Source organism: Macrobrachium rosenbergii, chromosome 49, assembly GCF_040412425.1.
Source record: "Macrobrachium rosenbergii isolate ZJJX-2024 chromosome 49, ASM4041242v1, whole genome shotgun sequence".
NCBI lineage: Eukaryota > Metazoa > Arthropoda > Malacostraca > Decapoda > Palaemonidae > Macrobrachium > Macrobrachium rosenbergii.
The window spans coordinates 22,693,463-22,710,812 of NC_089789.1; the positions used below are offsets into that span (position 1 = coordinate 22,693,463).

Genomic DNA, 17,350 nt, shown 5'->3' on the forward strand with positions numbered 1-17,350 from the left:
AGTTAACTTGTAGTAGACAAGGCGCAGCTTGAAGAACAGCCTGTACTATCATGATGAAACCCGATTGAGGTGGGCCAAATAGAACTAATCTCTTTTGTCAAGAAGTGTTACAGTAACACAAGAAAAATGCTCTTGAAAGTTTCTCTGTTAAGAACTGGAATATCAGGGTTCCCTAACCTTTTTTTTGTGGTTTTTCGTTATTCTGGACGTAACTCAAGGGTCCCACTCAGAAGACTTGAGAAGCCTTTCTTTCTGTGGTAGACCTGCCAAAATAACCTGTATTACCATCAGAATCCTGATCAATGGTCATGAAACAGTGAAAAATCCCAAAATGATTCTGTTGAATGTTTTAGGTAATTTATGTGGTTATCCTGAGTACAGAGATCTTAAATTAATAAACTGTGCTTGCATGCTGGAGCACTTGGGAGGGTCACTACAAAGGCCTTTGTAAAAATCGAAGGGTTGCTAAGGGTCGTGGGTAGTCCAAATTTTTCATGATAAAGAACATTTCTGGCTACTGCTTATAAATTTATGCTAGCTGTAATTTTATTTTTCATGTTATAATTATGAGTTTAGTTGTATTTTGTGGGTTCATTATCATACTTGTTAAAAATAATTAACAACAAAATTCTGAACACAGAATAACGTATTGAATTTAGCCGAGAAAAGGAATCACAGTTCCTAAACATTCTTTCAAAAAGCTTGTTAGATTTATAAATTCTTTAGGCAGCATAGAAAAGTATAGTAAATTTTCATTTCAGTGACATGCAGTATATATGCTATTTATGCCCATCATTTCGTGTGAAAACTGATGCACAGTTGGCAAACATTTAAAAGATTTTACCTTGAAAAGGTTTTTAGTGATAAAGCTATTTGAACTTCAGCTACTTAATGTGAGATGTATTTAAACCATCCTACAACATCCTCTAGACAAATCCCAGTTCTTCCTGACATCAGACTATTTATGACTAATTATTATTTTTCTGCAAATTGACTTCATCAGAATTTCTGGGATGACATTTGCATGATGTTACTGGAATGTCGTAATACAGTATTAAGTAACGTAAGCATTCCAGTGTTGAAAGGAAACTGTTTACCCTGATAGGCCTTGTCAAAGGAAATGACAAAGTGCAGTAATTCTCCTGTGTTCAGTAAGAAAAAGATGCAAAGCAAAAGGGAAATACTACATTGCACTTAAGAGCAAAAGAATAGAGCAGGAGACCTATTGACAAAATAAAATTGAAAGGCTAAGTACTCTTTATGAAGATACAGTACCTAATATTCAGCAGTACAGATTTCCTTTCCCCTACTTCAGATAGTGTAAAAAGGCAAAACTTCGTAAAGTGTCCACCTTGTGTCAAAAATTATGGGAAGAAAGAAACCACTAAATGGCCAAATAGGAGCAACCAAAGCCATTGCTTGGTAGTGAGCCTATTTGCTACAAAAAGAAAAGCCAGTGAAACCCCAATGGCACATTGGAAAGTTCCCACAAATTGTAGATGAAAGTATCAACACTCGATATGGATAAAATGTACCCAGAAATATCACTTAATTTGGCTGGGAAACCTCATGTGATAACAAAAAAAAACAAGAAAATTCAAGTGCAGAGTTCTCACAGTCTTGATATATGAACCTGGTAAGTATGTTATTTGGGAAAAGCATGCAGCCTGGCACACTACAGTATGACAAATATTTCTTACAAACTTGAGGGCAAAAGAAGGCAGCAGAAAAGAGATAGGGGCTTGTAACAAAATAGGAGGCTCCATTCAGTTTGTTTTATGTATTGGTGACATTCATTTAGACGATAGTCAATAATCCATGCCTGGGGTGCTTTTTGCAGAAAGAATTTCTACCCAAATATGTCTACATCATGTTGCTTTCTTCTCAGGAGCTGAATGATGAAAGCATCCTCTTCAAATAAAAAAAAAATTTTGTCCCCATTTTGGGTTTTTATATACAGTATACAGAACCACATAAATTTTTTCTAACTATGATCTTTATATTTTTTATTTGGTTGACAAAGTTACTTGGTGTTGGCAAACAATAAAAAATCCTGTTTTTTCCAGGATATTCAATTAGACCTGGACTTAGGCCAAAAATAGGTTTATTAAGCATTACTGTATAGATATTGTTAGTAATTTGCAGTTTGTGTTTCAGATTTCCATTGAACTGTTTTCATATCTGCTACCAATATTTGATCAGTCCATAAGAAGACAAATTCCAATCTGCTGGCTACCAAGATTAAATTGTGGATGAAAAGCTGTCCAAGGTTCCTGTAGCTTTTGGAGGCATTTATCCAAGTAGTAGTCTGAAGTACGTAAGTATAGCATAGCAGCAGCTTCTCAGAATAAGAAGTGGAACGTATTACGCAGAAAAACAATGCTTTCTATTCTCAACTTTTAATTTTCCTTTGGTCTCATTCCACCAAGCTGTCCTACATTTTTAGTTATACCTTACTCAATTTTTTTTTATTCAATTTAGAAAAAGAGTTTTGGCTGAGCCCTGTGCAAGTGGAAATAATTTCATATATTGATATTTTTTAACACTTATTTGTCAGAACTAGGTACAGGGTCTTGCTTTTCTTGAAATTAGGTAATAAAGTTTTTCATTACTTTTTTAAGCTTTTACTGTTAAACCAGAAATCTTTGACGTTTCTTAATTTTAAGTAGACTTTGAAGGTTACTTAAAAATTTAATCCCTACAAAACTCCCTGTACTGTAGAAGTAGTAGCTGTCTAGACTGTAACAAAAGATGGTAATACTGTATACTGTATGCAATATTTTAATTCAATTTATTTTTCAGATGTCTCCTCCTCTACTACTTTTTCTTGTGGTAATTCAAGGTCAGCTTTTGGAAGTCAGCTGCACTCATCATCTTGTGTTGTGGAAATCAGGTAACTTGTGAAAGATGGATGATGCTTGGAATATGGGGAACAATGCTTCCATATTAAACATGGAAGATACTGTAATTGCAAATAATCTTGGCGTAAAACCTCATTGTATAAGATGTGAATTGTGCTAGTTTCTGCATGGGTAATTACTTTGCATATTCAGATTATATTTAATCTAGCGCCATTTTAGTCATTTAAATAGTTGGCATGAAAAAGGGATTTTGACAAAGGAAAAATCTATTTCTGGGAGAAGACCTGTGTCACCCAGCCGACCGCCAAGTAGGCGTCATCACGAGACTGACACGTCATCCCAAATTTAGCACCCACTGCTGAGTATTTCTCCGGGTGGGAAAAACAGGTGGGTCACTGGGTGATACAGGTCTTCCCAGAAATAGATTTTTCCTTTGTCAAAATCCATTTTCTGGGTCGACCTGTGTCAGCCAGTGAAATAGTGACAGAGAATTAGCTATACGAAAGCTTGGTGGCCCGCCTCAAAGAATACACAAACAGAACTAAAGTAAAACATTTTACGAATAGAACTTACCTGGCAGTTCACCTGGCAGTCCCGGTTTCTGACGGTTCCGGCTATATATATAGCTTAATTTTTTTAGAACCCTGTTTCGAACCGGCAGATTTTTCAAATTTCCGGGTTACCCTGTCAAACCGGGACAGATTTTTTTTCAAAACTCGCGGCAACCGCTGAATGGTAGGTGTCCGATTAGGTGGTTAACAACCCTTACCGGGTGGTAGCTGGAATCATTCCCGTTTTCAGTTCCTCAGATCATCTCTGCCGGTTGGACTGACAACATCGTTGCTGGTCCATCCGTCGGGTTTTTCGCCGCTTCCCTAGGTCGCTGTGATTGGACTTATAATTGGTGACGTATATTGACCTTTTTGATTGGCAATCGCTTTTGTGGCTTGTTTTTTCGATTTATTCTTTTGATTGTTCTTGGATAAGATGTCTGATCCTAAGTTTTTTCGAGTATGTGTGAATGAGGAATGCAAGGTTAGGTTACCGAAAGCTTCACCCTCACTCTGTTTGTTTAGGGTGCAGGGTTTTGAGTGTGCTTTTGATAAAAGATGTAAAGAATGCGAGGATTTGGATGAAAAGAAATGGATGGAAATGAAACGCTATGTGCGTAAATTAGAGATGGATAAGTTAAGGAGGGCTTCTAAATCTAAATCTAGGTCTGTGAGTGATGTTAGCCTAGACATTTCTTTTAACCCTTCTATTCCTAAATCACCCTTAGAAGTAGATCCTTCTCCTGAGGTGGTAACCCTGCTCCTTCTACAGGAACTGTATCTGCTGTTATGGACCCTCAGTTCGCCAGGATGGCTGCTGAGATGAAAGAACTAAAGGATCAACTTGAAGCCTTGAAGAAAGGTAAGAGTGCAAGTGAAGTTAGTGATAGTGTTTGTGCTAAGTGCAGTGGAGGTGGCGACTGATCGACCCTGTCATGCCCTTAGATCTAGACCCCTACCAAGCTCCCAGGACCAAGGGAGAAGGTATGTCGACGATCGTAAGGGGGTGAGAGGGACGTATCCTCGGTCAGCCGTCGCCTCAAGCAGTCCTGTTGCTCTTTCCCAGGCTGCTTATGACCGCCACAGAAAGGCGTGTCGGAAGAGCTTGTGTCTTCTCCTAGCCCCTCTCCAAGACGTAGATGGCAGTATGAGGAGTCGAGGCCGACCAAAAGAAGATGGTTGCAGCAAGAGGATCAACCTCGTTCTCACTCTCCCCTTTCGTGTGCATGGAGTAGCCCCTGAATCTTTTCCTTCCGACGACGACCGAAACGTCGCTCCAGCAAAAAGGTCAAGACCTTTTTCGGAATGTTCTCCTCGCTGTTGGTGGAGGAAGGAGAGTTCTCCTCTTCCTTCAGGTTCCGGAGAACTCTCGAGAGAATCCTTCCTTCTCCCAGCTTGTCTCGACAACCTTCTCCTTTGGAACCTCAAGATGCAGCAGCTGCTGCAAAATCCTTTATGACCGTCATGCAAGGCCAATTGGCTTCACTAGTTCAGGCCTTTTAGTCGTCCTCCCCAGTCGGACAGACGTAAGGACTCAAGTTGCCAGTGAAGAGATCAAGAAGGGAGTCCCCTGCTAAGGTTTCTTCTGGGATAAGAGGGAACTGGATTCCTCTCCCTTTCAAGTCAACAAGGGGCGCAGTTCTGGCCTGGAACATAAGAATCTTTCTTTTCTCCCAAGCAAAACCTCAGGTTCTTCTCCTGAGGCTCGACTCTTCTCCTCCACGCTATAAACGACAGGAATTTTCTTCCTCTCGCCGAAGCATTCTTCCTTTGTTCAGCAAGATTACGACTTCGGTTCTCCAGGAAGGAAAGAACGCCGTGAATTCTCGACGCCAGGACGCATCCTCCTCTCGACGCCAGGACGCATCCAATTCTCGGCGCCAGGACGCATCCAATGCTCAACGCCAGGACGCATCCAGCTCGATACCAGGACGCATCCAGCTCTCGACATCAGGACGCATCAAGGGCTATTTGTCAGGGCGCAACCAGCTCTCGCACCAGGACGCAACTCGCCGACCAGATCGCCGGGCATCGCCCTCCCTGGCGCAATACAGCAAGAAGAGAAAGAGACGGAGTTGGGAGGAATGCATGATTTGGAAGATGTTTCAGAGGACGAAGATAAACCTTCTAATGCGGCTGATGATTATAAGGTTCTCTCTCGCTCTCTTTGGAGCTGTATGGGGAGGAGTTTAAGCCTGCTGCTCCTCGTTCTCCTCAGTCCCAGTTCTGCAGGAAGAAATCGAAGAAGCAGTCAGCCTTTATTAAAATGAAACTGTCCATTTCAGCAAAGAAGGCTCTGACCAGGATTGATAACTGGCTTAAGGAGCGTAGACAAGCAGTTAAGTCCACCTTCTCGTTCCCACCAGCTAGGCTTGCTTCAAGGCGGGCATGTGGTATGAGACTGGAGAAGCTCTTGGCCTGGGAGTCCCTGCCTCCTCCCAGGGGACTTCTCTGGCATAGTAGACTCTTCTAGAGACATGCCCTTAACTCAGCTAAGGTGATGTGGTCGATGACGGAACTAGACCATCTCATTAAAGGAATTTTTAGATCTTTTGAAGTGTTTAGTTTTTTAGACTGGTCTGTTGGAATTCTATCCAAGAAAACAGAAACCATTCAGGCAACAGGAATTGAAGACCTTTCCAGTATTATGGCCTGTATGGATAAGGCTCTGAGGGATGGAGCAAATGAGATGGCTTCACTTTTACTGCAGGTATTTTGAAGAAGAGGGCTTTGTTATGTTCCTTCATGACCAAATCTACTACAGTCGACAGAAGGCAGAGCTCCTTTACGCCCCCTCTCGGAGCATTTGTTTCGGAGTCCTTGGTCAGGGATATTTCCCAGACTCTGGCACAAAAGGCTACTCAAGATCTACTTACTCGCTCGGCTAGGAGGTTTCTTCCGGCAATTCCTTCAGCTGCTAAGAAGGAGGAAAAGAAGAGTTCAGCAGCCCTTTCGGGGCAGAGTTCCATCTAGAACTGAATTCAGAGGAAGAAGACAAGAAACAGGGGTAGAACTAACAGAAGGACATTTAGAACACGCTCTAGAAATTGAAAACAAGTCCTCCAGACAACAGTAGGAGCAAGGCTGTCACACTTTTGGCAGGCTTGGGAAGCAAGAGGGGCGGACACCTGGTCCCTCTCAGTCATCAAGGAAGGGTACAAGATCCCTTTATGGGAAAACCGCCACTTTCAACAAAGCCACTAGCCCTAGTGGCTCAGTACTCGAACACTATTGAAACAAGAGGCACTCCTGAATCTAGTAGACCAGATGTTGGAGAAAGGAGCGATAGAACCAGTTTTGGAACTAGGATCCCCAGGGTTCTACAATCGCCTGTTTTTAGTGCCCAAGAGTTCGGGTGGATGGAGACCGGTCCTGGATGTCAGCGCATTGAACGGATTTGTAGAAAAGACCAAGTTTACCATGGAGACGACTCAGTCAGTGCTGGCAGCAGTCCGTCCAGGGGACTGGATGGTATCCCTGGACCTGCAGGACGCTTACTTTCATATCCCCATCCACCCGACCTCAAGGAAGTTTCTAAGGTTTGTAATCCAGGACAAATGCTTCCAGTTCAAAGCCCTTTGTTTCGGCCTCAGCACAGCCCCTCAAGTGTTCACCAGAGTAATGTCAAATGTGGCAGGATGGCTTCATCAAGAAGGGATAAGAGTATCCCTGTACCTAGACGACTGGTTGATAAGGTCCCAGTCGAAGAACAGGTGTCTGGAGGACTTACACAAGACGTTTCTGATGGCCCAGGACCTGGGTCTCATCATCAACAAGGAGAAGTCCCAGACCGAACCGAGTCAGACGATTCTTTATTTGGGGATAGTTCTGGACTCAGCTCTTTTTCGGGCTTCTCCTTCCCAAGAAAGGCAAACCAAGTGCCTCGAGAAGGTTCAGTATTTCCTGGGGAGACAGAAGTGCTCAGCGAGGGAGTGGATGAGTTTGCTGGGCACCGTCTCCTCACTCGAGAAGTTTGTCTCTCTGGGAAGGTTGCATCTCAGACCTCTGCAACACTTCCTTTCAAGAGTCTGGGGACAGGAAGAATCAGGAGGACTCATTTTCCTTCCACATTCCAGCAGAGATCAAGAAGCATCTGAGTTGGTGGCTGGATCCGTCGATCTTAGGGGAAGGAATCTCCCTACGCAGGAAGAACCCAGACCTAGTGTTGTTCTCAGATGCTTCGGAGTCAGGATGGGGAGCAACACTGGAGAACAAGGAGGTCTCAGGCTCTTGGGAAGAGGGACAGATCGTATGGCACATCAACAGGAAAGAGTTGATGGCCATTTGGTTAGGATTGAAAGCCTTCAAGGAATCTGTCGCGGGGAGAGTAATAGAAGTGAATTCCGACAACACCACGGCTCTAGCGTACATCAGGAAACAAGGAGGGACTCATTCTGTCACTTTACGAAACAGCAAGAGAGCTCCTTCTGTGGGCAAAAGACCACAGGGTGGAGCCGTTGACAAGATTCGTGCAGGGGCAGAAGAATGTAAGAGCAGACATGCTCAGCAGAAGAGGGCAAGTTCTGCCCACAGAATGGACCCTCAATCTTCAAGTTTGCCAGAAACTGTGGAGATTATGGGGAGGCCTTCAATAGACCTCTTCGCCTCCAGCCAGAACAAGAGAATCCCCAACTACTGCTCCCTAGTCCCGGACAGAGAAGCAATAGCAGTAGACGCCTTCTTGATGGACTGGACGGGGATGGACACGCTTATGCGTTCCCTCCGTTCAAGATTATCAATCTAGTCGTCAAGAAATTCGCCCTCCTCGATTCAGGGAGAATGACCCTGGTAGCTCCTTTTTGGCCAGCAAGAGAATGGTTCACAGAGGTGTTGGAGATGTTGGTGGATTTTCCGAGAAGTCTTCCTCCAAGTCCAAGGCTTCTCAGACAGCCCCACTTCGAGAGATATCATCAAAACCCCCTCACTCTTCAACTGACTGCATTCAGACTATCGAAAAGCTTGTCAGAGCGAGAGGATTTTCAGCACAAGCTGCGAGAGCTATCACCAGAGCGAGGAGGGTCTCTTCACAGAGAGTTTACCAATCAAAGTGGGAAACCTTTAGATCTTGGTGTAAGCAGCATAAGGTTTCTCAACCACTACCTCTGTGAGCCAGATAGCTGATTTTCTCTTGTCCCTCAGGCAAGATTCTAAGCTGGCCGTATCCACCATAAAAGGATACAGAAGTTTGCTGTTCTACGGTCTTTAGGCACAGAGGCATAGATTTGTCTCAAGATAGAGACTTGAAGGATCTTTTAAAGTCATTTGAAACAACAAAGCAGACTTTGAGACCCCCGTCCTGGAAATTGGATGTGGTTTTGAAGTTCTTGTGCAGCAGGAAGTTCGAACCCATCTCTCAAGCAACCCTGAGAGACGTAATGAAGAAAACTCTGTTCCTGTTGGCTCTTGCTACAGCAAAAAGGGTCGGCGAGATTCAGGCGATACAGAAGCAAGTAGGCTTCAATCGTAATGGAGCAGTTTGTGCATTAAGGCTCTACTTCCTCGCTAAGAATGAGAACCCATCCAAACCCTGGCCAGGGACGTTTGAGGTTCTTAACCTCACTGATTTAGTGGGCCAAGAGGAGGAGAAACTCCTCTGTCCAGTTAGAGCCCTCAAGGCATATATTTCTAGGACAAAGGACTTAAGAGGTTCATCCAGTTCTTTGTGGTGTTCAGTGAAGGATCCAAAAAGCCCCTCTCGAAGAATGAGTTATCATTCTTTTTGAGGGAGACAATAAGAGAAGCTCACCTTTTATGTGAAGAGGAGAACTTTGGTTTGTTGAAGGTGAAGGCTCACGAAATAAGAGCCATTGCAACATCTCTGGCTTATAGAAAGAATATGTCAGTTAAACAAATAATGGATGCCACTTTTTGGAGAAGTGACTCTGTTTTCGCTTCTCATTACCTCAGAGAGGTAAGAGTCGATTATGAGAAATGTTACACCTTGGGCCCATATGTAGCTACAGCTTCGGTATTGGGTAAAGGAGTTACTACCTCCCCTCAACCTTAACTTTTGTTTGGGATACCTGTAATTGGGTTGGTGTTTTTATGGTTGTCTGAGGAAGCTTCCTTGTGGGAACAGCAACCCCAGTCTAACTAGATAGGTGGATATCTAGTCTGCAAGGTTAGGTGGTTAGATTGAGTAAGGTTACAGGTAATAAAAGGGGAATAGGTAGTACAGAAGTCTAGTCACATTGTTGGTCTCACCCGGTTGACAGACTCGATTGAGTTGTTTCAGCATAACAGGTCTCCACCTGGCTGGCACTCCTAAGGGAAAGCGACTCAAGAGGCAGGAACCTTTGAAGTCAGCTACCTTAGCAGGTAAGGAATCAAGGTGATTACCTACGACTTATAGTTGTTCCCAACGATGTTGGCTGTCTTTCACCCTCCTCCAAATGTGTGAATCAGCTATATATATATAACTGCCAGGTAAGTTCTATTCGTAAAAATGAAGTTTTTATGATAAAACAAAGTTTCATGAATACTTACCTGGCAGTTATATATATATATTTTAAAGCCCCACCCTCCTCCCCTCAGGAGACAGGTCGGGCAAGAGATGATCTGAGGAACTGAAAACGGGAATGATTCCAAGTACCACCCGTTAAGGGTTGTTAACCACCTAATCGAACACCTACCATTCGGCGGTTGCCACGAGTTTTGAAAAATCTGCCCGTTCGACAGGGATTAAGCTATATATATATAACTGCCAGGTAAGTATTCATAAAACTTTGTTTTATCATAAAAACTTCATTTTAAAGAAAACTTCAATGTATTTTAATACTGACAATTCAAACATTATCACAAAATCAGAATTCAGAGGCAGACAGGTAAAAAAAAAAAAAAATTCAGAAATACACAGTAAAATTTTGAGGTACTCAGATAAAAATTTTGAATACTAGATATTAATCCAACTAGGATACTTAAGGCTAACAAAATTAAATGACAATGAGGCATTTGTGGAAATAAATGGGCTAGGCTAAGGGGCAGAACTGACCCAAGGGAAGATGCAGGGCAAGCAGGTGAGACAGGGGGTCAGGGACTAAATTCATATAAACTAAACTTGATTTGGACCAGGGGGAACCACATTACCCACTACAACTGTGGAAAATTTAAGGGCCTCTAAAGACTTAAGATAGTGGCGTTTAAATACTTTTGGTGATTTCCAACCCGTATACTTCTTAAGATCATCAAAATTCATATAATGAAAAAAGTTAGTAGAAGTGGCCACCGCACGAACATCATGGACCCTAGGCACTGATTCCGGATTTGCTTGCTTAATAAAATAAAGAATTTGTTGTCTGATGGCTTTGAGTGAAATATTCCCCCCCCCTTCCCTAACAAAAAGGGGACCCGAAGTTCTATTAGAGGTCCTATCTAAGTAAGCCCTTAAAGTATTGACTGGGCACAGAGATAAATCTTGTGGAAGAGGGACAATCTTCCAAGGACACCACCTATTCTGCGGGTCTTCGTTCTTTGCTAAAAAACTAGGATCTGGGGATAACAGAACTTCACCTGACGGGAGGAAATCAACATGATTAGATTCTCTAGAAAGAGCAGACAGTTCAGAAATTCTAGCCCCTGAGGCTAGACTTACTAAGAACAGAGTTTTCCTTAACAGACTCGGGTATGAACATGAAAGATTATCAGTGTCTGATGCCAACCTAAGAACATCATTTAAGTACCAGGAGACTGTGTGTGGACGGGTTGCTGGTCTAAGGCGCACACATGCTCTAGGGATAGATGAAAAATATGAGTCTGAAAGATTAATATTAAAGCCATGTAAAAATATTCTTTTTAAAGCAGATTTAGTTGTAGTAACAGTATTAGAAGCCAGACCCTTCTCGAATAATGACCTAAAGAAAGAGATTGCTAGGTTTGTGGTCATCTCATGAGCATTTGATTCTCTCAGAAACAAGGCTAATTTCTTAACTGCCGAGTCATACTGCTTGAGGGTAGATTCTCTTTTATCAGACTCAATAAATAATATATTAAGAGGGTCAATTTTGGCGTCTTTAAGCGCTGCGTATTTCATGAAATCCATAAAGTTAGGGCACTGAGAATTCTTGAGGAAGCTGACACAATCCGAGTTTGTACTATTTGTGTCAACTGTGGGTTGGGAATAGGTCTGGGAGTGAGCTTCAACTCTAGTAGTAAGGGAAACCAACTGCTTTTGGGCCAGTTGGGTGCCACCAGTGCTACTCGGCCTCTGAATGATCTCAGCTTGTGCAAAACTTTCATCAGCAAATTTACCGGGGGAAACAGATAGATCCTTTGCCACCTGTTCCAATCGATTGTCATTATCTGTGGAATAAGCCGGAGGGTCCAGATTGGGAGCTACGTAACAGGGAAGTTTGTGGTTGCTCTCTGTGGCAAACAGGTCTACCTCGAGACCCGGTACCTGAAGACAAACCCATGCGAACGACTTCTTGTCTAGAGACCACTCCGACTCCAGTGGGGTTGTCTTGGAAAGTGAGTCTGCAATGACATTCCGGACACCTGCCAGATGGGTGGCTGACAGATGCCAACAATGTTTCCTTGCTAGGGAGAAAATCGCAATCATCACTTGATTGATATGACCTGACTTGGAGCCTCCCCTGTTCAGGCAATGTACTATAACTGCATTGTCTAGTACCAACCTGATGAGAATCTGTTTGGCCGGGCGAAGCTTCTTTAATGTTAGGAACACAGCCATGGCTTCTAGGATGTTTATATAGAACTGGCGGAACACTGTCGACCACGTTCCTTGGACTTTTCCATGTTGGGAGTAACCCCCCCAACCGCTCAGGGAGGCGTCTGTATGTACCACGAGAGACGGAGGGGGAAATTGGAGAGGCACTGACCTTGACAAGCTCTTGACTGTCGACCAAGGGCGAAGCCTTTTCCCCAAGATCTGGGGGATCAGAGAAAGGTTGTCTCTGCTCCGCCTGTCGGCTCGTTTCCGCCAAACCCTGTTTATGTCTTCAGTTTGGTTTTCAGCAGCAAGTCTGTCACCGAAGCAAACTGAAGAGAGCCGAGAATCCTTTCCTGGGTACGATGAGAGGCATGCTTGTTTCTGAGGAACTGTCTGGTAGCTTTGGCTATTTCTTTTCTCTTGGCTGGTGGCAAAGACAGTTTGTGAGTGCTGAGGTCCCAATGAATCCCTAGCCACTGGAATTGAGCTGCTGGGACTAAGCGTGATTTCTTCCTGTTTATTTGGAAACCGAGGTATTCCAAGAAATTGATGACTATATGGGTTGCTCTTTGACACTCTTTGGCACTGGGTGCCCAAATGATCCAATCGTCCAGATACGCAGCCAACATGATCCCATGGGACCGCAGCTCTTGAACGACTGTCTCTGCCAGTTTGGTAAAAATTCGAAAGTGCGATGTTGAGCCCGAATGGCATGACCCTGAAGGAGTAGGCTTGTTTTCCTAGTCTGAATCCCAGGTAAGGAGAAGTTTCTCAAATAGGGACGTGATAATATGCATCTGTAAGATCTATAGAGGGTGACGGCCCCACGAGGAAGTAGGGTCCGTACCTGTGAGATTGTAAGCATGCGGAATTTGTCGCATTGAATGAATGAATTGAGGCGGGACAGGTCCAGAATTACTCTCTGCTTGTCTGAGTCCTTCTTCGGAACACTGAACAGACGGCCTTGAAATTTCAAGTGTCTGACTTTCCTTATTGCCTTCTTCTGCAGGAGTTCTTCTGCAAAGTCCTGTAAGTCCTGGGATGGGTGTTGAAGGAACCTGACTGGTGGGGGAGGCCCCTTGCACCAGCTCCAACCCAGTCCTTTCGAGACTATGCTGTGGGCCCACGGGCTGAAGGCCCAACGGTCCCTGAAGAGATACAATCTCCCTCCTACCTGGGGTGTCTCATTGATTAGGGGAAGGTCTGCTACCTTTGGTCCCGCGGCCTCCCCTTCCTCATGAGAGGGGCCTGGATGTTGCTCTACCTCTGTAGGCAGCTCTAGCCCTGCTTCCTCTCGCATATCTGTTATAGCCTCGAAATGTTCCCGAGCTTTCAAACGAGGCGTTGAAAGGTGGGGACGTCACGAAAGTTGGTGCAGCGGAAGCATGTTGGTTCGGATGCACCAAAACAAACTGCTGCTGGGGTTGCGCCTTAGATGTGGAGGGCTGCCCGACCTGTGAAACTGGAACAGCCTGAGGCACAATCAGGGCTTGAGGTCTCTTAAAGCCCTGGAACCTCCTGAACCTCTTCCCTTTAGGTTGAGGGCCGCATGTCTCAGAAAACTTCCTCTTAAAAGGAAGGCCCCAACGAGAATGGAGACTTTGGTTGGCTCTAGTAGCTTCAGCCATAACAGCATTAACCTCATCCTCCGGAAAGAGATTAGGTCCCCAGATAGAACTTTTTATTAGCCTATTAGGTTCATGTCTGATGGTGGTCTCCGTAAGGATGTGTTTTCTGCAATTTTGTCTGGCTACAAAGTCGTAAAGATCTGACTGGAAGGAAGCCAGAAAAGACTTTGTAACCACCTGAAACAAGGGCTTGTCATGATAGGCTAGAGCTGTTACTTCTGACATAGTGACTGCGTGCAGGGAACGACCTAACCTGCACCTGGCTTCAAATTCTGTTTTGAGCAAAGCTTCTGGAATTCGAGGAAGATGCTCACTGAACAAGGCGGAGGCACACTCAGGATCGAGCTTCCCTACTGTAAAAGTTGCCGGAGCTCCCAACCAACACTCCGAATCTCCGGGAAAAAGGAGAGAGGTGGAATCCGTTTCCCGGAGCTGAGGCATAGGCTTGCCGTCCAAACCCGCTTGAAGAGTCAACTCCGCAATTTTAGTAGTGCAAGGAGTCGGAATGGCATCGCCAGTAGAGAACATCGTGAAAGTCCCTTTGAAAGGAGTGAGCTTAGTGTTCACGCTCCCAACTGGTGAGAGCACGCAACAGAGTAGATTGAGCCTGATCCTTTGGAAAGATAACCGTCTCCATAGGGACCTTATCAGACCTAACCCAGGCTTCTTCCGTTAGCCTGGCGAAACCTGGATAGGGGGGAACTAAGTCAGGCGGGAAGAATTCCAGTTCCTCCAAGCGACGGGTGCCTAAACCTTCGATGGTCAAAGTGTCATTATGCAAGGGAGCATGTAAAGCCAGACGCCATGGGTTCCCTTTATCGAAGGGAGGCAGTTTGGAGGCATCCGGGACAACATGGGACTGGGGCGCTGCTCCGGACTGGATGAACCCGGAAATCAGACTTTCTTGGGCTTCTACCTTCTCTGTCAAAGATTGCATAGACTCTCCGGAAGACTTCAGGCTTGAAGCAATATCATCAAGCTTAGCATCAACTTTAGAGTCGATCTTCTCCATCAAAAGATTTATGAAGGCCTCAGAATCAAAGTCAGGCAGAGACTTAGCTTTCGAAATTCTGGATCTCGACCCCTTATGAGGGGGAGCAGCCTTAATTATTGGTGATACCGGTTTGGGAACCAGAGATGAGAGAGAGGGAAGCCTTTGAGTTTTAGAAGGTTTTGAGGAATCTTTCTTTTTCTGTGTTTTTACCTTGGGCTTGACAGATTGAGATCTGTCCCCAAGATTGGCTGGATTCGGGAAACCCTGGAAAGAAGAGGATGAAGAAGACGGTGAATTAAGAGATGGAACACACACACCAACCCCGCCTGTCTCACTTACCACCCTACCTTCAACCTAATGGACGTCAACTTCGACAATCATGGGTTCTGAATGTAAATTAATAGCCGCCACCTCTTCCGCTACTTCTCCACACAGGGCGTCGTCTTGGGAGGATTGTGTATCCAGCCGAATCTTTTCAATGATCGGCGCAGCTAAGTCCTTTGGTAAGGCGGCGGAAATCCGGGCACCAGGGTAGAGGAGATTACATATCTCCTCTGAAAGAACGTACGGTTTGCCTGCCACATTCCTCCCGAATCCGCCGACCCAGGACTTCAGAGACGACAGCGCTGCGGAGCGGATTACAGGTTTAGCCTGGAAGAGAAGGTGGGGTTAATAAAAAATCCCTCCTGAAAGGAAGAGCTATAAGAGGTAATATAATCGAAAGAGACTACAAATTAGTCGACTCTCGACACTTACCGATTCATCGGACGCCAGTCCGTAAAGGGCGTAACAAATCTCGGAGCCTTCTGGGTGCCAAACGATTCCATCCCCAACATGAACCGCACAGCTAGAGTGCGAGCGGCACACTTCGTGACCGAACGATTGATGGAGAATGGCCGAGCACCCAGGTTCTTCACAACGTACCATCTGTAAGTAGGAGGATGGTAAATGAGTACCATAAGAACAGGCGCCGCCGGAATAAGACCGGCGGCGAGAGAGATTGTTAATAGCGTAAAATTAATACAAGGCAAAAAAGGGACGAATGTTTTTTAAAATCATAAATAAGCGGAGATGTTATAATGCTCCGCCGCAGGGGAGATTATAATGCTCCGCCGCCAGTCACTGATTTCGCTGCATATACATTTATGGGGATGGAGTCCCCATGGCGGAGAAGGGGGAAAAGATATACCTCCCCAACAACCGCGGTTAATATCACCGTAGTGATAGAACAACGAAAAACAGGACTAGACCGGCGGAAATGAAAAATAATAATAATAAATATCCCGAATGTTATCATGCATACGTGGGACAATGTTCGACACACGAGCTGCCAGCCGGATAGACATTGGAAACAAGTCTACGAAACACCGCCTGGATGAAAAGGGAGTAAGTGACATAAACCTGGCAGAACGATGACTGGTTGAGTGGGCAGCACTCTCCAAACGCTGAATATACCACCCAGGGGAGGGGGGAAACCGAACAACAGTGAGCGGCTACCCCCCCATACAGGGGGAAACGCACAGGTGACATCACAAATCATATGACAATAACTGAGCTGCATACACGAGAGAGGAAAGAGACCGTAGCCTACACTCCAAAACCCAAGCTTCAGGACTAGACAGGGGGCCAGTGGGGTATGCCACTGTAATGGGGAGAGAAGGACCAAGGTCCTAGCTCAGCCAGCCACACGAGACTAGAACAAGCAGGGAAGGAGGAAAGTGAGGATTCCTCACACTATAGGCACTCGTAAACAAGGCAAACCTAACCTCCCAAGCCTAATGGCTGAACGGGAGATTAAGGTAGCCTAATACCGTGTAAGAGAACAGCACGTCTAGCCTAAGGAGAAAGGCTAAAAAACTATATCTAGGATAACAATACAATAAAAACATTCGAAAGAGGACAACATATTAAAACACGTATAAAAAGCATAAACGAATTGACGAAAAGACAGGCCAAAATAAGCCGCAGCATTGGGCATAAGGATACTGTGTGTATCCCAAGATGGCTGCCAGAACGCCAAAACGAATGCCAAACTTAATCTAAAAATATAAATGTCATCCTGCCTTGTAGAAAACAGCTAACATCATGAATAAATAGTTCACACCAAGGAGTACATATTAAAAACTGGAGGGGAAGAGGAACTGATAAGAGGGACCCAAATTCTATTGTCAGAAAATGGGAGACCCACAGCCTAAATGGTAATGGATAGGCAAAAACACAATCTCGTCTCCAACCAGCAACTCGATGCAAAGTAAAATAAATGTTCTCCACACAAACTCCAAATTATATGGAGTCAACAAAAACAAGGAGAAAAACACACAAAATAATATCAAAAATTTTGAGATTGAAGATCAAAATGTAAGAGGCAAACATAGAGCATACGCTGCAAAAGACTAAGACGAAAATTCATAAGATTAAAATTAAATTAAATTGCCTCTAAGACCAACAATCCAACCAGAATTAGTACTCAATTTAGATGGTGAGAAAACCTCGGTGGAAGACATGATGAGGTGCCAAAAGGAAAATACGATCACACACAGAACGAGGTGTTAACACGATCGGTGCTAAAATTGGAATGGTGTGTCAGTCTCGTGATGACGCCTACTTGGCGGTCGGGTGAGTATTCCGGGTTACAAGTGTGTAACGGC

General features: G+C 44.5%; 1 long non-coding RNA gene across 1 annotated transcript in view; it reads left to right on the forward strand.

Annotated features, from left to right (window-relative positions):
- LOC136832158 (uncharacterized) overlaps positions 1-17,350 on the forward strand; it is a 30,555-nt gene that overhangs the window by 4,516 nt on the left and 8,689 nt on the right. Inside the window, exons 2-3 of the long non-coding RNA XR_010851102.1 lie at positions 2,158-2,317; positions 2,803-2,893. This is a non-coding gene — a long non-coding RNA (uncharacterized lncRNA). The remainder of the gene's footprint in view (positions 1-2,157; positions 2,318-2,802; positions 2,894-17,350) is intronic.